Here is a 22,983-nt window from a genome sequence, read left to right on the forward strand (position 1 = left end):
GAAATATTACACGTATATCGAGTCAATTTTTAAAATAATTGCTGGTATTTCAATAACTCGTAAGTCAAGTCACTCGTAAATCGAGGTTTCACTGTATTAGTAAATAATTAAATTACCCTTAGTAAGATTCAAATAAAAATAATAAACAGGTGATACATTTTAGCGTTATTAACAAGAAAATAAGATAAAAAATTAACAAAATTTTATATTCCATATTATAGTATATACACAAATGTTAAAGTTTAAGAAAAATCGATAGGGAAATTATGATATCAAGTGGGTGACTAGCAAAGATAGATGATGATGTCCTGGCTATAGAAACAGAATAAAATTTTACTCAAACTATCCATCAGCTAGCCGAGAAACTAAACCTATCCAAATCAACAATGCACAAATACATAAAGAGTATTGGGAAGGCTTAGAGACAAAGTGTATCGGTTCCATACGGTCTGGGCAAAGTCAAATTCACTTCCTAATCTTGAAGCTGGTCGGCTTTTCTCGATTAAATAAATGGGTATTGTACGATAGTAATCGTCTTTGAAGATAGTGGTTATCCAAAATTCATGTTGCAGTACTTACTCATTATAAAAAAGTTATTTTGTGTGAATAAATGCAAAAGGATTGTGCATTACGAAACACTTCAACCTGGCCAAACAAACACATTTATATTGTAGTTAGCTGGATCGTTCTGCACGAGAAAGTAAAAAAAGGCCCGTACTTGACAACAGAAGTCGAATAGTTCTTTATATAACAAAAATCATGGAATTAGCCTAAAAGCTTTTATTTTATCGATCTTAATATCCATACCTTGCTCTTTTCGACTATCGTTTATTTTGATCGATTCAACACTTCCTAGGCAAAATTCAGAGGATGTGAAAAGAGTGCTATTGGAATATTTTATATCAAAGCCTAATATAAAATTAAAAAAGAGACCGAGAGCTAGGAAAAAGTTTACAATATATTCATAATCAATAAAATAAAAATAAAAATTTAACTCATTTTTTGCTTCATTAAAAAAACGACATTAATTTCGGGATCAACAAATATTTTACGAATAGTTGGTCAAATATTTGAACAATAAATTGTTAATATAAACAGGTATGCAAACGTCCGATTAAAGGATTAGAATCTCTAGTCACTAATGACACTAGCAAATTCCAAGATAGCATTATTTATAAAATAGTTGTATAGTACTCCATTTTCAGATCTAAAAAAAACTTAATTTTTACTTGAATATTTAATTTGTTAATTAACAACTATAATTTCTTTAAAAAGCGACTAGTCATCTTTGATGACTGGTTGCTTGGTTTGAGTTACGCATTAAAAAAACGAGTTGGATGCTTGGAAGATTGGTGTAAAACAATTTAATTTTACATTTCATTCAGAAAGTAATCAATTTATTAATAATGTTTTAAAAATGATACGAATAAAGACAATTACAAAAAAATTCTTTCTGAAATAAACGATTCAAAGCCTATCGATGTTACTAGTCGCCGCCAGTTAAACGTCACCGAAACCGAACCGCAAAATAAGCGCGACAACACTAAACGAAATTCGCGTCATTTGATTAATTAATCGTAACTTTTCCGCTCCGTTTTCAATTAAACCGGTGTATCGAATGGATGCCAGACCGCAGTTGATTATTCCGAATGCATTGCACGGGGGGGGTGAGCTGATAAATTCGGCGTTGCGGTATCCGCCTGGGGTTAACCTAGGACGATATAAGAATGCGACTATAAATTTTGCGCTTTGTCGAGGCTTTCGCCAGATAAGGTACCGCGATCGTGGACCACTCGGGCTCGTAAATTAAATTTAAGACTCGAATACATTGAAGATTACGTAGACCGAACCGCAGAGACGCGTGCGTCTCTCTCTCTCTCCCTCGACGAACAAAGAAACATTTTAAAATAAATAAGAAATTCATGAGGAGAGGAGGAGACGAGACAAAAAAGTGGTTGTAGCACACGGAGGCACATTTTAAATTGAATTCTTAAGTAAACAATAATAAAATACTTAAAAGCGATCATCTTCAAAAGTTTTTAATTGAAGATGATGCACGACACAAACGTGCAAACTTGCGTGATTGCATCGTTGTTTATTTACGCTGTAAGCATGGCATCGTAGTCGATTTCAATGCGGCTCTTGGCAGTGTATATATGTATATAAAAAACTATACAAAGTAATATAAAAGTTTATATTAGATATTACAATAAAAAACTGCACGCTGGGTCCGCATACAAAAAGAACTTCTCATATTTTTAATACATTTAACAAACTTTCAAGAGACGATGCTCGTGCATGCTTACTCTTAAAAATCAACAGGAACTCTCAAATAGTGAGTTGGATAATAGAAACTATTTAAATAAAGCCTACGCAGTTACTGACACATGCAGATTATATTGATCATAGACCGTTCCAAAGGCTACAACCCGCTGCAGAATTAGGTAACCAAAACCGGTATAAATCAAAACAATATTTGCGTCTAAAATGTATACTTTGACACTCAATAACACCAAGCACCAAGAATGGCAACAGACTAATATTAGCCAAAAGATGAATAATACCTCGTAAGATCAGTACTGGTTTAGCACCAGCAACTTTCAGCGACTGCAGGCTATCAAGGGCCCGTATGCAACAATATCAGGAGCCTGACGTCACTAAGTATATTAAACACAAGAACATCTGTCTGGCATAAAGACCAGGCGCGTACGGTGAGACACGATTTTATTGCTTTTGCCATGAATTTTTGCCTTCTGAGAAGTGACAAAAAATCTCCACTTATCTCAGCTGATTACAAAGAACCAGAGACCAAAGAGACTCACGTTAACACTACTACAAGTACTCTACTACTCTATATCGAACCCAGCCGGTCACTACAACTCATTTAAGATCAAACTAGACTCTTCATCATTCGACATCGCCACCCGATACTGACACCTCCAATTCAACGGTACATCGAAACCATAAGAACCTAACTGTAGATTTTTCTAATAGTGAATGTTTATAATGTGAACACATATAATCATTAATTCGAGCACTTGATAAAATATAACGAGTTTATTAAGCGTGCGTCATATTTTCAGATTAAATTCACCTCTATGAATGTATATATATTTATTAAATCAATTTACTAATTTTATTTCTGTGCTTTATTATTTACAGTGTCGTTATTTTGTTACACATGTTTTTAACACGTTAACTGCCAACCAAAATTTTGAAAAATACTGTCCAGGCCAAAACGAATTTTGACTGGATATTGCATATATAATAATAAATGATATAAATAATTAGTTAGTGGTTGAAAAATGCATTCGTAACGTGTTATTGGGGGTGTCCGCCACCCATGGCCACCATGGCTCTGTAGAATAAGTGTCCGCCATTAGTGGCCACCATGGCGCCCTCGAATATTTACCAGTGTTTTACTACTGCACGATAAAACTATATTAGGCCTTTCATAAATCTATCAACAGTCGCTGACTATGGTGCCTGAACCTTTTAAGTGGATTATGAATACAACGGGTATCCTAAAGTATGGTGAGAAGACATATATACCTGCTGTCGCGCGATCAAATTAGAATAATCATGGATGATTGATCCCCAGCCGGAAAACATACTCTTATCTAACTTAAATCAATTTATCAGGTATTAGAAGAAAAACTCAAACTCCTTCAAGTCGACTACATGCCTGGACTGATACCGATAAAGACGAAATGAAGAGATTTTTAGGTCTCATTATGTTTATGGGACTAGTAAAACTACCCAACATTCAACTATATTGGAGTCAAGAAATTCCATTCCGGCAAACATTTCCGCCAAACGTGATGAGCAGAAATCGCTTTGAGATCTTATTAAAAATGCTTCATTTCACAGACAACAACACTTCCGATTCAGAAAACCGGCTGTGGAAAATATCCAACCTGGTTGACGAGTTAACCAATAATTTTAAAAAACACTATAACCCTCATGAAACTGTTTGCATCGACGAAAGTTTGGTTCCTTTTCGTGGACGAATAGATTTCAGGCAATATATGAAGCATAAAAGGAACAAATATGGAATCAAGATATTCAAATTATGTACGTCCTCGGGATATACATACAGCCTGAAAATATATACAGGCAAACAGTTGAATGTTGTTGGTTCTGTACCTACAAATGTAGTGATGGAACTGTGTCAACCGTTATTTAAAAAAGGTCATACTATATGCACAGACAACTGGTATACTAGTATTGATCTAGCTAATAAATTAATAACAGAAGACTCACACTTATTGGGAACTCTACGATCCAATCGAAGAGGTATCCCAAAAGATGTCGCAAATGCGCAACTGAAAAAAGGAGAAATTGCTGCTAAACAAAATAAAAGAGGAATTAATATAGTAAAATGGAAAGATACCAGAGATGTCATGCTTCTTTCCACCAAGCACACACATGAATACTGTGACGTAAAAACTAGAAGAGAAATAATAAAACAAAATCCAAAAATGGTAGAAGAATATAATAGAGGGAAATCGTCAGTAGACTTATCGGATCAAATGGCTGCATATTGTACCCCTTTACGAAAAACGGTTAAATGGTACCGGAAAATTGCAATTGAACTATTATTGAATACAGCTGTTGTAAATTCAAGATTGCTGTATATGGAGGTGACGAAAAAGAAAATATCAATTGTCGAATTTAGACAGCAATTATTATTAAATTTAACCTGTAAAAATGATAATCAGGCATCTAAATCCCACCAAGTACCACCAAGAAGTACACGACACGAAATGCTACAAAAAGATGGCCTAGCAGCTAAAGTTCGTCGTTTTTGCGCTAGATGCTATAAACTAAATGTGACAATTAATGGACGAAAATATGCAAAAAAAATAATAATTCTATGTATGTACAATATGTAATTTATAAAATGTTATTCATTCAATTTTTATTGTGTTTATGTGTTTTTTTTTTTATCTTTTTATTTTGAAATTGTATTATTACTATATGTATAATTTCGGTTACCAAAAAAAAAAATTTTTGTTTTTACTTTCATAATTTGAAAATAAATATTTTTAGCCAATGATGATTTTTTTCAAACCTATATGCTTCAAAATATTATACAGTATTATTTGTTATATATATATACATAAATATTCCAATGAGTTCGATTAAAATATTAAAGTTTTAAATTTTCGTGTTTGGATATGTTCAGTGGAGGCCATGGTGGCCACATTGAAAAAAAAAGTAGCATCAATGTGGATGTTCTGTCTTGCTAATGTTTGGAAGAGGCCATGGTGGCCATACATGCATAAAAATCTAAGCGGGGAAGTGTGCGGCGGCTTCCCGTGAACATTTTACTTTTCAGTTTTTGCCGGCCATAGGTGGCCACCATGGCCCTGCGCGAACCTTAGGTGCCGGCCATAATGGCCACCATGGCAGTTAACGTGTTAAATCTGATTTGAGTAATAAACCTATGTTTTATATTTTCAGACCGATTTTGCATCTGTGCAATATTAATTTACGCGTTTAAATATTCCGTTTGATGCAAATTGTATAATCTTTATTTTCATTAAATTATAATATATTATTTATAGAGTTGTGCATTTTATATGCTTATCCGTTTTCGTTATCCCTTTGACGCGAGATTTTTCAGCATTCTTATTCTCCTCCACTGAATTCGAATCGTTAGATTTGCTTCGGAAATAAATCCCGAATCTCGAGTGATTTAAAAAAACGAAGCTAAATTTTATATTATTAAACAATATTAATAAAAAATATATTATCAATAAAGACAAAAATAATCAACACACTTTTAAGAAAGCACGTGCCAAGAGCGTGCCAAAAAAAACGTTATAAGTTAAATATATAAATATATCAGTGATCCTTTGTTAGATTCCTTGAAACTTATTTTCACTCATTAGTGGGTATGTCTACATTGTTTTTGAGTAGTTATCTAGACAATTGATTTTTACCTTTAATGGTGAAAATATTTATAAAAAATATAATGGCAAATCGTCCACAATTTATTTGAAATAAAAATTCTGTAATATTGTGTATTTGACAAGATAAATTTAACATGATGTCAATTATAATTAATTAACAGTTCAAGAACTTATAAATAGGCGCAATAAATCGGGTAAAGGATAAGAAAACGATATTACGAATTTTCTTGTGTAATGGACGTAAAACTAACATGGTTTTTTTTTTATTTACTAAATGGTATTTGCAACATATTTAACGAGAAAATAAAGATTGACAACCCTTATAAGTGGCTTGGGTATATATGCGTTATTGACTAAAGAAATGCATCGCATTAAATTAACTAATCAACACAAAATCAGGTCTGTTTTGGATTGAGGAATAGATAATGTTTGTCGTCAAGGTGGCGAAAGATAAAGCAAAAAATGTAACTGTACTAATTCAGTGAGCTAAATTATCTATGGGTGCTTCTAATATTCCGAAATGGAAGGTATCCACTTTATCGACGGAACCATAAAGGCGATAGGTTAAATGACTGTCCTGATTTTTTTATCCCTTCAATGAAAATGCAAGTAGGCACAAATTTAAACTGCACCATCATAAAGTTTCGTGTGAAAATAGTAAATAATATTTTTTTTTCAGTCCATTCAATCCATTTAAACATCTCCAAATACAAAGGTAAATATAGGCTAAAATTATTAGACTGTCACTGCAATAGTCACTGAATAAACCTATTGATTATCTTTAGACCATAATTAAGATATAAATTTGATTGTATCAGTGATCAAAAGAGTTTCTATGACGATTTAGACAACGAATTAATTCTGAGCTTTGCTGAGTTTTAGCAGTATTGAAATCTAATAGATGTGCAATAAAATAATAATTCTTCACCATATGATGTTTTAGAATGTAATGATGAATTTTAAATGTGTTCAATAAATATTTAAAGAGCTTAAAAAAATATACATTTATAAAAAATATAACAAATCTTCAGTTGTATAGAAGATATTAAGCTCCATTTCTGGCAATTTTTTAGTGGAATTAAAAAACATTGCTACTAACAATACTTTTTAATTTTGTATATTTATAAAATATTTTCCAAACAAAGATTCTTTAGCAAATATTTTATAAATATACTCTGGTGTATCTAATAAAAGTTCATATTTTCGACAATTTCTAAATCACAAGATTTTTATAAATATAATACTTTTACGGTTAATTGTACTATATAAATAGACCATCTCTTTTAATAAAAAATTATCATTCTAATATGTTATGTTAATAGACTTGTAAAAAAAAGTATAAAATTGCTTTTTCACTTTCATTTCACAGTTTTTTTTACAAAACTGTATCTATAAAAACATGCTTCATAACTATTAATATTTAATTTAATCTCTACGGTAACTGAAAAATAATAAGCAAAAACAGAAAACATAAAAAATCTAGGGTAAAATTTTTAATCTACTTTTATATTAAAATCAACATTAAAAGTACATTAGGTATGTAATTTTTTTAATATTTAAACATATACATACATATGTATGTATATATTCATACAACGTTTACCTTGTAAATAAAATAATAATTCCAAGAATTCTTATAAGTCAATAAACGACGCTCTCTCTCCCGTATATTATTTGTTATTGTAATAATGTATGTTTAAATATTATTTTAAAGATCATTAATTTCTTATTTTCACGGTAAATCAAAATTTTTAACCAATATCTAATCTATTATATAATAAAAGTTATTTACTTTTAATCTCAGTCATGGATCTACAACTCACGTTCTGCTAGATATATTTATTAAATTAAAGCGGACATTTAAAACACAATGTAGAGAGACAATCACATTGTGATATTACTATATATCTGTTCTCAAAATAATTCCTAATTGACAAAACCGAAACGAGTCATCTCCGTTAATTTATAAAATATCTTGACAAAAATACATGTTTTTCATTTATAATTAATAAAGAACAAAAAAACTCAAAATAAGACAACGATGGCTTAAGATCGTTGTTCGGCGCAACAGCGCAAAAACGCGTGAAAAGCGTGCAAGGCCGAAGGCGGCGCTAAACAAAGAGCGCCGCTAAAATACACCAGCGTGAAAATCTCGGGGTCAGACGAGACCTCACACTACCAGGTACTGCTCCACAGACCGCAGTTTCAATGGAGTTTGGAAATTCCTGCGAACCAAAAGGAAAACCCACGGCGAGCCAATTAAACGCCTTGTGTATGCGCTGCGGACCGGACTCCATTTTATGGATTTTATCGCACCAACCCTTTTTTAGGCTGGAAAAACGTTACGCACATAAATTACCGCCGTTCTTACGTTTATACATTTGGCTATTTAACCGGTACAACTCTTTTGCTCCGCCTGCTTTTCACCATTCGGCTCCCAAGGTGATTTTTAAAAGATGGCGTATGAGAAACATATGGGACCCTACGAAAGCAATGGAACGGTCGCTTTCTTATTATTATTATTTTAATATTATATAGATAAATACTTAAATATTTGTTTAAAATATTATAGATCATTTCAAACTAGCTGTTTGTATCATCAAATCAAAATCAACTGTTTGATTAAAAATACAATGGACCAAAAAATTACCAGAGCTCTACAATGCTCGAGTAATTTACATCAAATAAAAGTATGCAATAGAATAAATAGATCGTTGTTCTATCTGAACATACACATATAAACAACCATGACAACAAATAAGACTCAATATGATAGTTATTTACTTCAAAGATCAATGCTTTTCTCGTGATCTATTTTAAATTGCAACGCTAATAACAGTGATAAACTATTTAAAACTGCAAAGTCACAGTTTAATTTATCAATGTCACGTTCTATGACTACGTGCAAAGGTATAATACGAAACTGTTATCCTAAATGTTAAATCGTGATCATAAAATATAATTTTAATTCTGATCTTTTTACAAAACAAATTATATTTTTCCCCGATAACCGAAATCCTACGTTTCTCGTAATTGTCCTTTCGTAGTCTTTGCGCGTAATATTTTTTCATAATAATCCATTGTAATTTCACGCTTTTTCTCTTTCTTTGTGGCACAAATGCGAGCGTGTAAATTTTCATATATTCAGAGTCGGTCCCTTTCGTTTGATTTAAGCCCTTAAGTTGGCGCTTCGTTTTCTAGGGAAGCATATGGGACCACTTATCTACACGTACTATGTAAATATGACAACTCGTACGAAACTTTAAATATAATTTTACAAAGCGAATTTAATTCGCTATTTATTTATTTACTCGTAATGTAAGTGTAACGCACCAAAGCTTTGAGTTGTTACAGCTCGTAAAATGCACTGGAAGCATTTCAATCTATGAATTGTAAAGTTGATTCTATGGACTTTTCTGTATATATATTGTATTATATTCTCGCAATGATGTAGATACGAGTTTCAAGAACGATATATTAAATTACCTGTCGTTCACACTATGTGAAACAACCGTCACAGTATGAAGTTACAATTAACTCAAATATATATGTACGTATGTATCATTGAAATACTACGTATAGATTTTGTATAAATAGGATTAGTTTGTATATTTCTGTTTCGCTATCTAGCAATAGCTAGGGCTACCCTAAGTTTACATTTTAAAACTTATATTAATTTAAATATTAATTACATAGTGATTTTTCACTTATTTTTATTATTCAATCGAATCGCACATTTAAAACCTACTATAATAGATCAACGACAGAAAGACAATGGAAAAAACAACTATATGGTTAACCACAGAACAAAACCAAAGTGAGCATAGTAGAGCGACGAGATGCAGGGAGTAAAATATATGGTTACCATGAGATAAATTAACGTCGTTTTATTTGCTGGTATTGTCGAGTCGCTCAACTAATCAGAGAAGCTAAAAAATATTTTAACCATTTGCTAGTATTAAAAACATACTAATTTTTAATGAATACGAATTATTTTTAAATATTTTCAACGTCAATAAGAGCAACCAAATTTTTTAACGCTTTTAGGGAAATTAGAAAAATATTTGTAAATAAATTTTGTCATCAGACGATTGAATTAAACTAAATACGATATCTTAATTTGCCACGTTTTATTATATGAAGATCCCAGAGCAACATTTAGTCTAAAATAATAAGTAATAAAAAATTCAGTATTAACGGTATTTCATTTTGTAATACCGTTATTGTAGATAGTCGACCTGTGCCCTAATACCTGTATTGCAATCCCTATATGCGACCACACAAATCATATAACGCCACTCAAAATAGAACACAATATTTCGGCAGAGAAACGAAATATCAATTTATATAGTGTGTATTACATATCGAATGAATAAGTCGGAATGACCGTTTTTGCCATTCGAGAAATCTCATGGGGCGATCTAAAAGGCGGTTCATAAGTCACTTTATGATAATATATATTATAAAAATCTTTTCCCTGAAAAAATTCAACACGAAGCAACGCATAGAACTCGTTAAATTGTATTTACATAATCAGTATACGTGCGCTATTTATCAAACCCTCAAAAGCATCGATGTTTAATTTTGTTAAGAGGTTTTCAGCATCAAAGATCTATGGAAGATTTTTTGGAACTGGTAAATCAAATACAGCGCATATGCCATAAAATATTTAATACATGCAAAAAAGCATTTAGAAAAAATAAAATCGATGCTTCCTAGAATAAATAAATGTAAAAATAAAATTAGCTAGCTATTTAATAAAGTATATATTGTAGTGAGAAACTGTTTTACTTTATAAATATTTATATTTTATCATATAGATATTTTTTCACGAAAAATAATTTTAATATTATTTTATTTTATTTTATTTAAATCAGTCAATTATTCTAGAGCTTTCTACGTAATATAATCATATTTGAAGGATTGAGTAAAAAGTGTATTTATCCAATCGTACATTTGGTCCTTATTTGATTTTGGGAAATGTTTATTAAAAATTGTAATAATGTTTTGTAACCTAAATCAAAATGTTATATGTATTTCTGTCATTAGAAAAGAAGCGAATATCCTAGAGCAAGCTATCGTATATAAATTCATGCACAAAACTCACATCTCTAATTCCTAAAGTTTATCAAACAACTTTTAAATAATAATAATAATAATAAAATATTCAGTATGAGCTTTTCAGAAGCACTGAGTGTATATCAATAATCCTTGGACCGTTCAGGAAGATATTACAGCGCTAAGACCAGTAATGTTAGAAGTTGTTATAGAAATAAATGTCTTTTGAAAAGCCCGTGCTTTTGAAGTTACCAATAAGGGTAGAAATTTAAGTAGTCTACTTTTCCAAATATATTTGAAAATATATATTTTAATTTTACAAATTTATGATATATTATATGTAAATAGAACTTTGAAAAACAGCGATGCTACGATTTCTGTTTTTACAGTCAATTTTGATGGGGGTTAAACCACCTGCACAATTTGTTCTGAAATAATTTGTCGTTCTAACGACCATTTCGAACACCGTAAGTCTAAAGTGGGGCAAACAATAGAAGAGAGATCTTATAAAAAAATCGTCCATCGGAAACATCTATCCCGAAACGATAGTTGCCTATTAGTACCGCCAAAATACTATTTGTTTGGAAAGGACGCGCGCTAAATAATATATTCTAATAATATATCACTATTTGTTTTTAACTCTTTGGTTATCGATCTAGACCGTTTCTATTTAGTGAACACATTTTTAAGATGTTGCTCGCAAACATCATCCGCGATTTAATAAATCTGTCAGAAACCAGCATTATGTGTCAATTGGCACAGTGGGAGAAAAACTAAAAAAGACTCACAGTAGCAGAGAAGATCCAGGAGACTGCATCGACGTGAGAGACATCAGCGGATCATCATGACGAATCCCAAATGCACTAGTCATCACAGCCGACAAAAACACAACTCGGCATGCCAGCAAAGACTCTTCGTCTTTCAAGACACATTTTATTTTTTTAACTCCACCACCTGATAGCGGCATATTTATTAATATCTAAATGTTGTAATTTAAATATGTTTATAAAACAAACTGTTACCAGATTTTCCAATGTTTATTTAGCTGCCAAGTCACATGGAAATTTTTGAAATTTCGCCAAAATTTTTTATATTGCACACTGACCGTAATAAATAAGAAAATAAAACGTTTTAAGTAAAAAAAACTCAAAAAAAAACAATAAATTATTTTTATATGGTAAAGTGACTTGTGTGCCACCTTGTAAGACAGATAAGAAACTATTCGTATGGTTGTTGAATCGAACAAAAAGTTAGCAATGGGCAGGAAAAAATAAAGAAAAACGGCCCGAGGGGCAAAACGGAAAAACGACGCATGTAGATACGTGCGTAGACGTAAATCGGCCGTTTCGAACATTCTCCATTCGAAAGCTTAACGAATAGAGACTGTTTGCCATTTAACAAGAGCTTTTACATTTTTCATAGCTGCTCTCTAGTCGGACATAATTGAATAAATACGAGGTCTGATCACGTCCCGTGCTATTTTTACCAATCAGTGATACGCTACCTCGCAAGTTCATTCAAAATGAACACACATATCCATAGACGCCCCAACGCAGTTCAGAGCTCCGTATATTACGTTGGCAGTATAAAAATGTAGTTATTGATTGACTAATAAAACTTGAAATAATAAGTCTCTATATATATAAAAAATACGAGTTTTATGTATCGATTCAGAATTATATGAAGCTATGTTGTTTCACTAAATAATGAACACTCGATACCGAGCAAAATTCCAGCTGGAATTCCTCAGGGAGGTTAGGTTAGGTTGTGAACGATATCCCATAATTAAAAACGCGTGTATCTATGTACGCTTATGATACAGCTATTTTAATGAGTGCTTACAAAAATATTTTTAATAATTATTTCGAGAGGTGGAAATCAATTATATCTACAATACACCAAATTATATTTACGAAACAGAGACAAACCTTTCCATTGCCTCTGAAAAGGGCAGTAATGTAAAATTAGTAATAGAAAACTAGCCTCAAATATCTGGACTTAGATCTTAAATCTAAGCATAAATTTAACAGCTTCGTTCTTAAGGGCTTGCCGCCACTGCAGACCTTAGACCGATATTCAATTAAAAAAACGCACACACACCACAAAAAAAATCACGCCCGACAATGAAAAAATAAAAGCCGTTATTCTTTTTCGAAAGAAGGTTACTAACATAAACAGAAATATTATATCAATACGTTTAATGACGGTCGTCATAGCAATTCATAGCTGCTTGGAACAGACGTAATATATTTGTTTTTAATAAAACGCTAATTTGATTTAAATAAATGAATTAATAAACATATTAAATATAAATAAATGAATGTGATTAATACAAAAATTATTTTAGGGAAGCATTAAAAATAAAATAAAAATACTAAGATTAGAAAAAATATTTAGCCTAAAATCGTATTTTACAGCTTTTATTTTAAATATGTTTTTAGTGTTCTGTAACGAACTTAATTGTTGTATTAATACAGATTTTGACACCTCTAAAATGTATATAAACTTCCGTGCATTATTTATACCTATCGAATCCGATTGCCGCGGCATTTGCCCTTTTCCCAGCTCAATCATTACACCACTGCACCTACACACCCGCCCCTCACTTTATGCAAGAGGATTACGGCTATATCGTGAATTTCCCGATTCATTGAACCTCTGGCCCGGAAACGGCTGATTTATCATTGGTCCCCGGGGTAGTGAGAGAGAGATCATGTGAAATCACGCGAAGAATCGCTTTTAAAAATTCGGTTTTCTGGTAAAAAGCGAGATGAAAACAAAAAGATGGTCCAGGTAAAATTGAATATAAACTTTTATGAGCGTGTAAAGCGAAAGTATGGACGACAAATGGGCCGGAAGGACTCTCGGAGGCCTCCTCTGAGCACAAGCTGGGATTTGTTGGATGAAATGGATGCATTTCGTGCAAGGCGTCGTAAAAGTATATAATACAGGAAGTGTAGTAGTAGCGGTGTAAAAATGTAATATCCATACGCTTAAATTCATATTTTCCTATGGCTCGGAAAATAAACAGTGGATTTAGAGAGTAGCAAAGTCTTGGTGTGCATATACAATAAATGTTATATATTATACTTTATTTATTTATTATTTCTGACACAGAATCTCAGACAAACTGTGATATCTTCCGATGATTAAATAATCTTAAATTCTTTAAGATGATGTTATATAATACATATATAAATTAAATATAATGTTAAGTAGCCTACTTTAATTTCTAAAAAATGTGGTATTTTCAGAGCATTAAAATAAATAAGTAGGGATTAAAATATAATGTAATATTACAAAATATATGACTGCATAATAAAATACTTACTGTTTTATGTATATGATATTTTTTTCACGTTATGTGCTTGACGTCATCGGGCTGAGTTGGAAATGCGTTTATGTGCGTGCATAAACAATGACAAAAAGGCATAGCATGATCTCGTTCTACGCTCGATTAAAAATATGTTGTTCTCTCGACAGTTAAAAACACAAATGTAACATCGTATCCAGTGCAGCCGGCAGAGCGAAATCCTTTGAAATTTTTCTTTGAAGATTGCATTTTGTGTTGTTAAAGTTTGATCATTTTTGTATGTGTGGTTCTCTTCTGCTCTTGCCAGCCAATATCCGCGCACGTTAAATTCTATCAATAAACTTGTCAAATGCACGATTTAGCGAAAAAATCGCCCCCTTTCATGCGCTAGGCCAGAGCTTTTTCTTTCCTTGAGAGCTGTTTAAACTTTCCGCTTCCCCTCTATGTGTACCAGTACGAGTATGTGGCAGTGGACGTTAAAAGCATGACGCAACTCCCAAAGATAACAGCTCTCACGTACAAACTTTCCACTGTCAATAACATAAGAGTAATAAAGATATTGAATAACCATGTCGAATCCACATATATGTATCAAATGATATCGCATCTTCATATAGATATGATGGAAATAATGTTACGAGATCAAAAATAGTTGCGTTTCAGACATAATCGAGTTTCATATCACCAGAGTTCACCGTACGAGAGATTGTACTGTTTTAGCATAAATATTTTAGGAGAACAGCCTCGAAACAAATTAACCTTAAAAAAATATTTCAAAAGACGACCGTTATAAAAATCAAAATAAGTTACTCATGTTAATCGAGTTTTTAATGTTAGTAGATACCATCGAATAAATTTTGATGAAACACAACAAGAGAGAATAAATAATTTGCGCAACGAAATTAAACTCTACGACAAAGAGACTCACTATTGGTGAGAGAGAAAAGATCGTTTAGATATAAAACGAAGGGTCGAACGCCGACGAAGTAATTAAATAGATGCTGTCAAACAACAGTATTTATTAGAAAAGAGAAAGAATAACATATAAAAGTACGACTGTGTTAAATGCAAAATACGGTAATGGTCAACATTGAAGAAAAAGAGAGCTGCATCAAATATAAGTACTATGATGCCATGGTTGAAAGGTTTTGCGTAACATTTTATATGTTAAAACTATATTTTTAGTGTTGTTTGAAAGGAACGTTTTCAATTACTAACTATATGATTAGGGTTTTCAATCGAATATTTCAATCTCAAGTGAAATTTGAGCAAAATCTTAGAATCAAACAATTTGTATACTTGAGCCACACAGGTAGTAGTTTTTCTCTCAATATACCCGAGTGACTAGTGCTGCTCTAAAATCTACGATTCTTTATGCGCCTTTATATGTTTTAGAAATTGTAAATTTTAGAGAAAAGCCTAGTTCCAATTCGGCTTAAAAAAAATAAGTTTTCCGACATAAAGGATCGATCTTTCATCGCATGTTTATCCACTTGACATCGATGTTAATATAAACATGTTGAAACTACTAACGATATAATAATAAATATAATAATAAAAAATGCTATAATTTTTTATGGATAGATAAAACAAGACCTTGCGTTTTATATCAAGTAATAATTTTTAATCGTTTAATTCCGTAATGGCCTATATAGTTTAACCACGCTTAATATATCTTCTTAAATTCAAGGAGCATCTGTATAACAAAATATGAATTACCGAGGTCGTTCCTTCGACCCAGACCCTTCACAATACAAATCCGACTCTCAGACCATTAATCTATTGGTTAGATATTATTATTATGTACTTCTTATAAGGTTGAAAGGAATCCTTCTTCAGCGAATATGAGCCGTTTTTCATTACACGGTAGATTAAAAAACGATTACCAGAAAATCCGTCTTATTGTTATTAAAAGGGGGAGGCGGTCATCCCAGTGCGGTCACAAAGGAATGCTCAATCCGACATGAAATGATTCTTACTGAAATCTCGGTTTTCGTTTCCGCCCCACTTGGCCGCATCGGCTTACGTAGACATTGTATAGGATGAGCCAGAAAAAAATAATAAAACATAACAAATAATTTGTATAAGGCAAAAAATTACACAACGACTTTAATGATACCATAATTTACTCTAGTTTTGTTGATATTCTTGATTGTATTTTTAAATTCCTTGTTCATATTATACCTATTTGACTCTTGCTAACCAGTGCTCTTGCTAATCGAAAAAAAAATTAGGGTTAATCGACCATCGGCCGTTACAAAGCATTTATTTAAATTGACCGTGAGGAAAATTCCACATCTTACGCGTTAAAAAAACCATTAGTCTTTACGACACAGGCTTTTGTTATACCGTAAATAACAATAAAGTGATTAGCTTAAAACATCACCTTACTGCCGTTTCTATACACACGCACAAAAAAATATTATATTGACAACAAATAAATGCGAAATGACAAGTGCAAGGTTGCCAAATCATCCACGATTTAAATTCAATCGTTCGCGTTACGCAAAATATAACATAAAATATCCATAATTTACTATTGACCGTAAAAATGGGCATGCTAAAAGCCAGATCAAGCGTATAAAAGCGCATACATAGCTACTGTACTGCCGCTTCCATTCGGTATTCGCTTCCGTCGGCATTTCAGCAAGAACTTTTACATAATATATAACAATTTTTACGCTAATGAAAGAAAAAGTAAATCCAATGTATCAAATTAATATAATTGTTTTAGGAACATTCACAAATTGACTGATTTAAGAGACTAAACTTAATAAAAAATATATTTATATACATCTGATTCATTCTGTATTATACGTGTTATATGTATGTCCCGGTACGTATTACATGTATGTCGTCCTGGTGGGTCACGTCACCGGGACCGATCTCGTAAAATCTAAAACGTCATCGCAAACGGGATTATGTCCGAAGTGGATAAGCGAACAAACTCGCCTCTAAATTGCTGAGATTTGGATTTATGCCCGACGTATTTTTCGAGTGTTACAATGAAAACGTACTGTATACTATTATATAGCTTTTATACCATTTGTGCCGTTTAGACGCAACGTATACGCTGTAAGATATAAACTATATTTTATAGGCGTACAGTACGTAAAAGGGTATTTTTTCTTCTTTGTGTAAATAGATTTATATCGCGATTGTGAAAATAAATGTTTGTTTGTTGTTAGAAAGAAAAAGCTACTAACGTGTAATTCCAAAAATATTAGATCAATTTTTTTTCTACGGTTGACTTTGAATTGGCGATCATAATATACATGTATATGTATGTTTGTATGTAGTATATACATCAACATATCTAATCTTGAGAATGTAACGTAACCCGATTTGTATTGTCTGGTTCTGAGAATTAGAAAATAAATAAAAGCAAAAGGGACAGAACCCTTTCTATATATTGGTTTCAGGAATAATATTTACTCTCATTCGGCAAGGAAATCTTCTTTCATCTCTGACTCATATTACCAAAGGTGCCCCAGGCGAAACCATCTCAAGGACATCGATACATTTTCCAGCGTGGAAATTATATTAAATAAAATAAAAATCAATGACAAAATAAACTGAAGCGAAAAGTGTTTGTTTTTAAAACAAGTTTATAATAATTGTTTAATTTGTTATTTTATGCATTTAACATTTATTTAATAAGCTTTCACGTATGAATTATTGAATTAAAATTAAAACAATGGCAAGTTAAACTTTAACCAACGCAGCCTAAGCCACAAGTAATATAAATTTGTGTTCTAGAGAAGGTACTGGTAGAAAAATAACCATATTTATTATAAAAATGATTACCCATGTTGTTAATGAAAAAGTTCTGATAATCGCATTAGTCATAGAGATCCTGTTGCAACAAATTTGTAAAATCTGTGAATCATGTTGTAAAAAGAATAATGCAGTAAATATTTAAAAAATAAAAGTTTCTTATAAAAATAAATTTGGCCACTTCAGTTAATTTTAAATCTAGGGTCTGAAAATAAATGATCAGCTCAAGTCCATAAAATCTACGAGTACAATAACCTTCATAACGACCTACATTTGTTGGTAATAAGGGATGTTTGAAAGACGTAGTTGAAGCTATTCCACAAACAACTGTCCAAAGGCCCCCAATAGGCATAGTGGTCACTGCTATAAAAGTTTCATTACACTCTATGCCATCGTGTAATGAAAACTAATGGATTAATGTATATTATTTCTACAAGAATAAGTACGGGTCGTATCCGTATTTTTACTAAGAACGTTCATTGCATTGATGTGATAGCGTCTACTCAATGAAGCACATTTTAAAATTGCTAAGAGGCGGTATTGGCAATCCGTCAATGCTCGGAAGCTTTCGGGTGCGAGTTTTAAAGAGTCGCGATCACATCCCTTATTCTTACCGTAGCGGAAAACGCTTCTCTTGCACATGCCATCCAGATTTTATCAAGCTTGCCAAACACAAGGATATTTTCTATGATAGCTATGAAGAGATATAAAAAACATGTGGTTTAGTGCTCATTTATTTTAGGTATGCATCCTAATTGCTTTTTATTTATTTTTAATGTTAATGGTATAATTATTATATGTATAATGGCTTATAAACCTGCCATGTGAATATATTTAATTAAATTAAATACCGTACGAATATATCGGGGCAAAAACTGCACCGTTTTAAAAGGTCGGAATAAATATTAGATGGTTTGTCCGAAATGTATATCAAATGGTTAGAATTTAAATTGGGCTGATCAGAATTTATATTAAATGTTCAGAATTATTTTTTCAGTCAGTATTCATTTAGTTAGGTATATTTTGGTCAGTATTTATAAAGAATAGTCAGTATGTATATAATATGATCTGTATTTTAGCTTCAATGTCAGTTTTATGTTAACAGATGGTTAGCATATTAATACATTAGCATTACCAAGGTGTTTAAGGGCGAATACATTGTCAATACAACAAGCCAAGCATGCTCTCCGCTGCCGATCTGTCGTTATTCCTGCTACGTTCGTCGCTCTGAATACTTTTGCGTCTTACATACAATTAAATAGATTCGTTATGACTTATTCAATGTCCTGACCAACGCTCGCACCTAAACTGTCCAACAGTTTAGGTGTGAGCGAGATATTTTATAAGATATTTCTAAAATAAAAAATTTATGGCCGTATTTACTGTATGATATTTTTATTCTAACCATTTAATATTTATTCTGGTTTTAAATAATAAAATTTTGACCGAAAATTGCTTTTTATTCTTACCCAAAATTGACTTTAATTCTGACAATTTAATTTATTGCCTTTTAAAATAGCATTTTAATAGCAAATAGTAATGAAAATTTTATTTTACACTGTTATGAATGTCGTACACTCCAGATGTTCTAATTGGATGACGTAATTTTAAATAGCAAAAGCTCGTTCATCAGCACAAAAAATAAATTACCTTTCGTATCAAATTAGAGAAGCTATTGCCAAAAGCTTTGCTATTGGAATTCTCACACAGAGATTGCGAAACCTTCAGAAAGCATCTACCTGGGCAATTAATAAGAACGATGTGGCAAAAACGTTAAACCATAATTATAACCAGGACTTTTTTGTCATGTAACGCGGTGGAATAACGTTCCGGCACCTTTTTATGTTTCTAATAATAACATCTGCATTATTTTTATTGGATGTGAAGCTATACATTGCAAATCGAAAAATAAATGCACTAGTTCAAGTTTTTGGATATTTTTGATTTAAAATTGTACTAGACTCCTACGTAAAAATCTCTCAGACTCACTTAATCTGTGGTCAAATGACGTTTTATTTTTAGTCCACCCTGTGTATTTAATCTATATTTTTAAACACTATCCCATACATAATGTCTCTAAATTTTATCGTCCCCGAAAATAAAATCCTTTCATGTAATAGTAAGGAAAAATTTCCTAACGACCGTAAAATAATTTCGATAAATCACTCTTTATGAATGTAACTATCGACTTAAAAATGTGGCTAGCGACCGACGAGGCTTAATAGATTTTTTCACGGTCGTTATATGACAAGGGTCCCTCGTTATTTGCCAATATATTTCCGGAGTGGTGGTAGGGGGGAGGACGATCGGAGGTTTTTCAATAATGGCGCACGTCCACGCGGGACGCCCCGGGATATATGGTACCGAAAATGGCCCTGGTGCCCGTTATTACTATATGTGTCACACATTCTTGCCGCCGAGGAAATAAGTGACAATTTGCCCTGGCCGACTTGTTGAGAAACCACTTTTGGCAGCTGCTAGCACCCGAATAAACTTAAGCACTAATGGACTGCGCCGAGACCGTAATATTGCACAATTTAGAAACCCATAAAAACGAAAGTAAAAACTCTACTAAATCTAAATCTTTAAATTGATAAGAACTGCGATATGTACCTACATGCAGAAGATAAAACTACACGTTGCCATAATAGTTTTGATTGATTTTGATAGCTTATATCTTTCACTAGTTCAACATTAAAATATATAGTAACATTTCTATTTTTTTTAATTTGTTTAAAATATGATAAGAATAAAGAACGTGCATAAATCCGTATTGGTGGGGCGGCGTACAAACAAAGTTGTCATCTCCTTTTCACTTATGAATAATGACGAAATGGATAGACCTCAAAGTGGAGTGTACAATCGCATTAGTTACGCAATATTTTAAATTGTCCTAATTACTCAACCTAAAACAACTCCAACCCTTCCCAAATGAATATTGAAAAGCTGATTTAAAATCTGCTCGGCCGATCCCGAGTTTTGTGGTAAATCACAGACATAGATATTTAATTGCCTTTTATACTAATCATCGTAACATAATTTTTATATTGCGTGCATTACAATGTTGAACGCTTTTTTATTATAAAATAGGCATGTCAAAAATAATACCGTGGCGTAAAACGTCACATATTTACCATAAGCCAACAAAAATCGACCGATGTAAATAAAAAACGGATTATAAAATCTCTCAGCGTTTACATCATAAAACACGAATTAAACTCTGTGGTTTTAATTAATTAAACAATCAATACGGTTCGACGCCTATGTTTATATTTTATTACAGCTCACCAATTATAAATTACACATCAGTAATACGTGTAGTGTATAGTCGAGGGATGTTATAAAATTTTAGGAAATTTGTTCTACTTTTAAAACCCTGCAGTCCATAAACAAAAATTCAGTGATTAATAATAGTTTTGTATTGATTCGAGAGATCTTCAGAAACGTTAGTGATGTCTTGATATCATGACTTACTCTACATATGTCTAATACAGTGAAATCTCAGTATAGCGAAGCTCAAGGAACCGAAGAAAATAATTCGTTATACTGAAAATTTGTTATATTGAATGTAAGGAAGATGATATATTTTTATTTTATTTTTTATTACTATATTATTACAGCATCAAAATAACCTCTCGGGTCTGCGAATTGAATGTTGCTTGTAAACACATCCGGCACACACCGAGTCAATGACGAATTGAATTCGGAGAAATATTGGGGCAAGTTTTAACGTCATTCTTAAATTCGGGTCAAAATATTTCGTTATACTGAGATCAGTCTTCGTTACAATGAAAACATTTTGTATAAAAGTTTTTCGGGGACAAATTGAAAATTCATTATACTAGGAATTTCGTTTTTTCGGTATTCGTTATAAAGAAATGAACAATGACTCGTTTAATAGATAGCTCATAGAAGAAAAAACAATCAAAGGAATATATAGAAACATATGATTAAATAAAAAAACACAAACATTTCAAAATTAGGGTAAGCTTTGTGGATAGTTCTATTGGAATATATATAATACGAGTTCAAAATAAGAGTGGTATTAAGAAAACAATGAGAAAATTACAGGCAAATTCCTAAAACTTTGTAAGCATCCCTCGTAGTAAATCAGATATATTTATAAATATATATCGTTCATAATGAAGGTATATGAATTATTTAATATGATCGTTAATTTAACGGTAAATATGCATAACACTTTTTTTATCACAGTGCGAATTGGATAAAAAAATGGTTGGGTGAAATGGAGTAATACCGAAATGTAGGGGGTATTGCCGAAAGGCGACATAATAAAAGTCACATATATATTTTAAAGATTGAAAATTACCTTTTTTTTAATACTCCTACGTGAGACAGGGCAGGCCAACCTCGTCGTTAACCTCCTCCCTCACTCTCCACTCCAAACCCTCGCCTTGGGTTAATGGCGGCCAAATTACGATACCGCTTCGGCTTTACACACTTCGACACGGTATAATTTTCTACCGTAAAATATTTTATAGCACTGATCTGGCGAAAATCAAATATTGGATTTGAAAAAATTCGCGAAAATTTCACCGTTGAAAATCGAGAGCCTCCGGAAATGAGGTGAATTTATCCTATGTTATGCCATAATAATTTTATATGGTTTGGGCGTAGCGAGTAGTATGTATAAGCACTTTAAAAAGTACGTAGTGAACCACGCTAGGATTATGGATATATTTCATGGTAATACAAAATAAGAATAACACAACTATAGACTCATATGAATTCCACCAACCATATCAAAAATATTTATATTATAATATTTACATAAATTCTATAAACTCTCTTTCACCCCATTGATTTGAGAATAAAGGCTGCAAATATATATCTCAAAGGTGTGTTTTGCCTTGAATACAGTTAACCACAATTAACAATTAAATTATTACTAAAACA

At 32.0% G+C, this 22,983-nt stretch overlaps 4 long non-coding RNA genes across 4 annotated transcripts in view; 3 read left to right on the forward strand and 1 right to left on the reverse strand.

Moving 5' to 3' along the window:
- LOC148230820 (uncharacterized) overlaps positions 1-22,983 on the forward strand; it is a 57,592-nt gene that overhangs the window by 20,795 nt on the left and 13,814 nt on the right. The gene's annotated exons all lie outside the window — the stretch shown is intronic.
- LOC148230821 (uncharacterized) lies at positions 999-7,512 on the forward strand. The gene is made up of 3 exons (XR_015810952.1): positions 999-3,183; positions 5,416-5,527; positions 6,099-7,512. It is a non-coding gene; the product is annotated as an uncharacterized LOC148230821 (long non-coding RNA).
- Positions 5,915-8,429, reverse strand: LOC148230822 (uncharacterized). Its single transcript, XR_015810955.1, has 2 exons — positions 6,847-8,429; positions 5,915-6,812 (listed from the first exon to the last, which is right to left on the reverse strand). It is a non-coding gene; the product is annotated as an uncharacterized LOC148230822 (long non-coding RNA).
- Positions 13,981-18,884, forward strand: LOC148230823 (uncharacterized). Its single transcript, XR_015810951.1, has 2 exons — positions 13,981-15,491; positions 15,606-18,884. It is a non-coding gene; the product is annotated as an uncharacterized LOC148230823 (long non-coding RNA).

This window comes from Plectrocnemia conspersa, unplaced genomic scaffold (assembly GCF_051122295.1).
Source record: "Plectrocnemia conspersa isolate PC_06_02 unplaced genomic scaffold, ASM5112229v1 ptg000010l, whole genome shotgun sequence".
In the NCBI taxonomy this organism is placed as follows: domain Eukaryota; kingdom Metazoa; phylum Arthropoda; class Insecta; order Trichoptera; family Polycentropodidae; genus Plectrocnemia; species Plectrocnemia conspersa.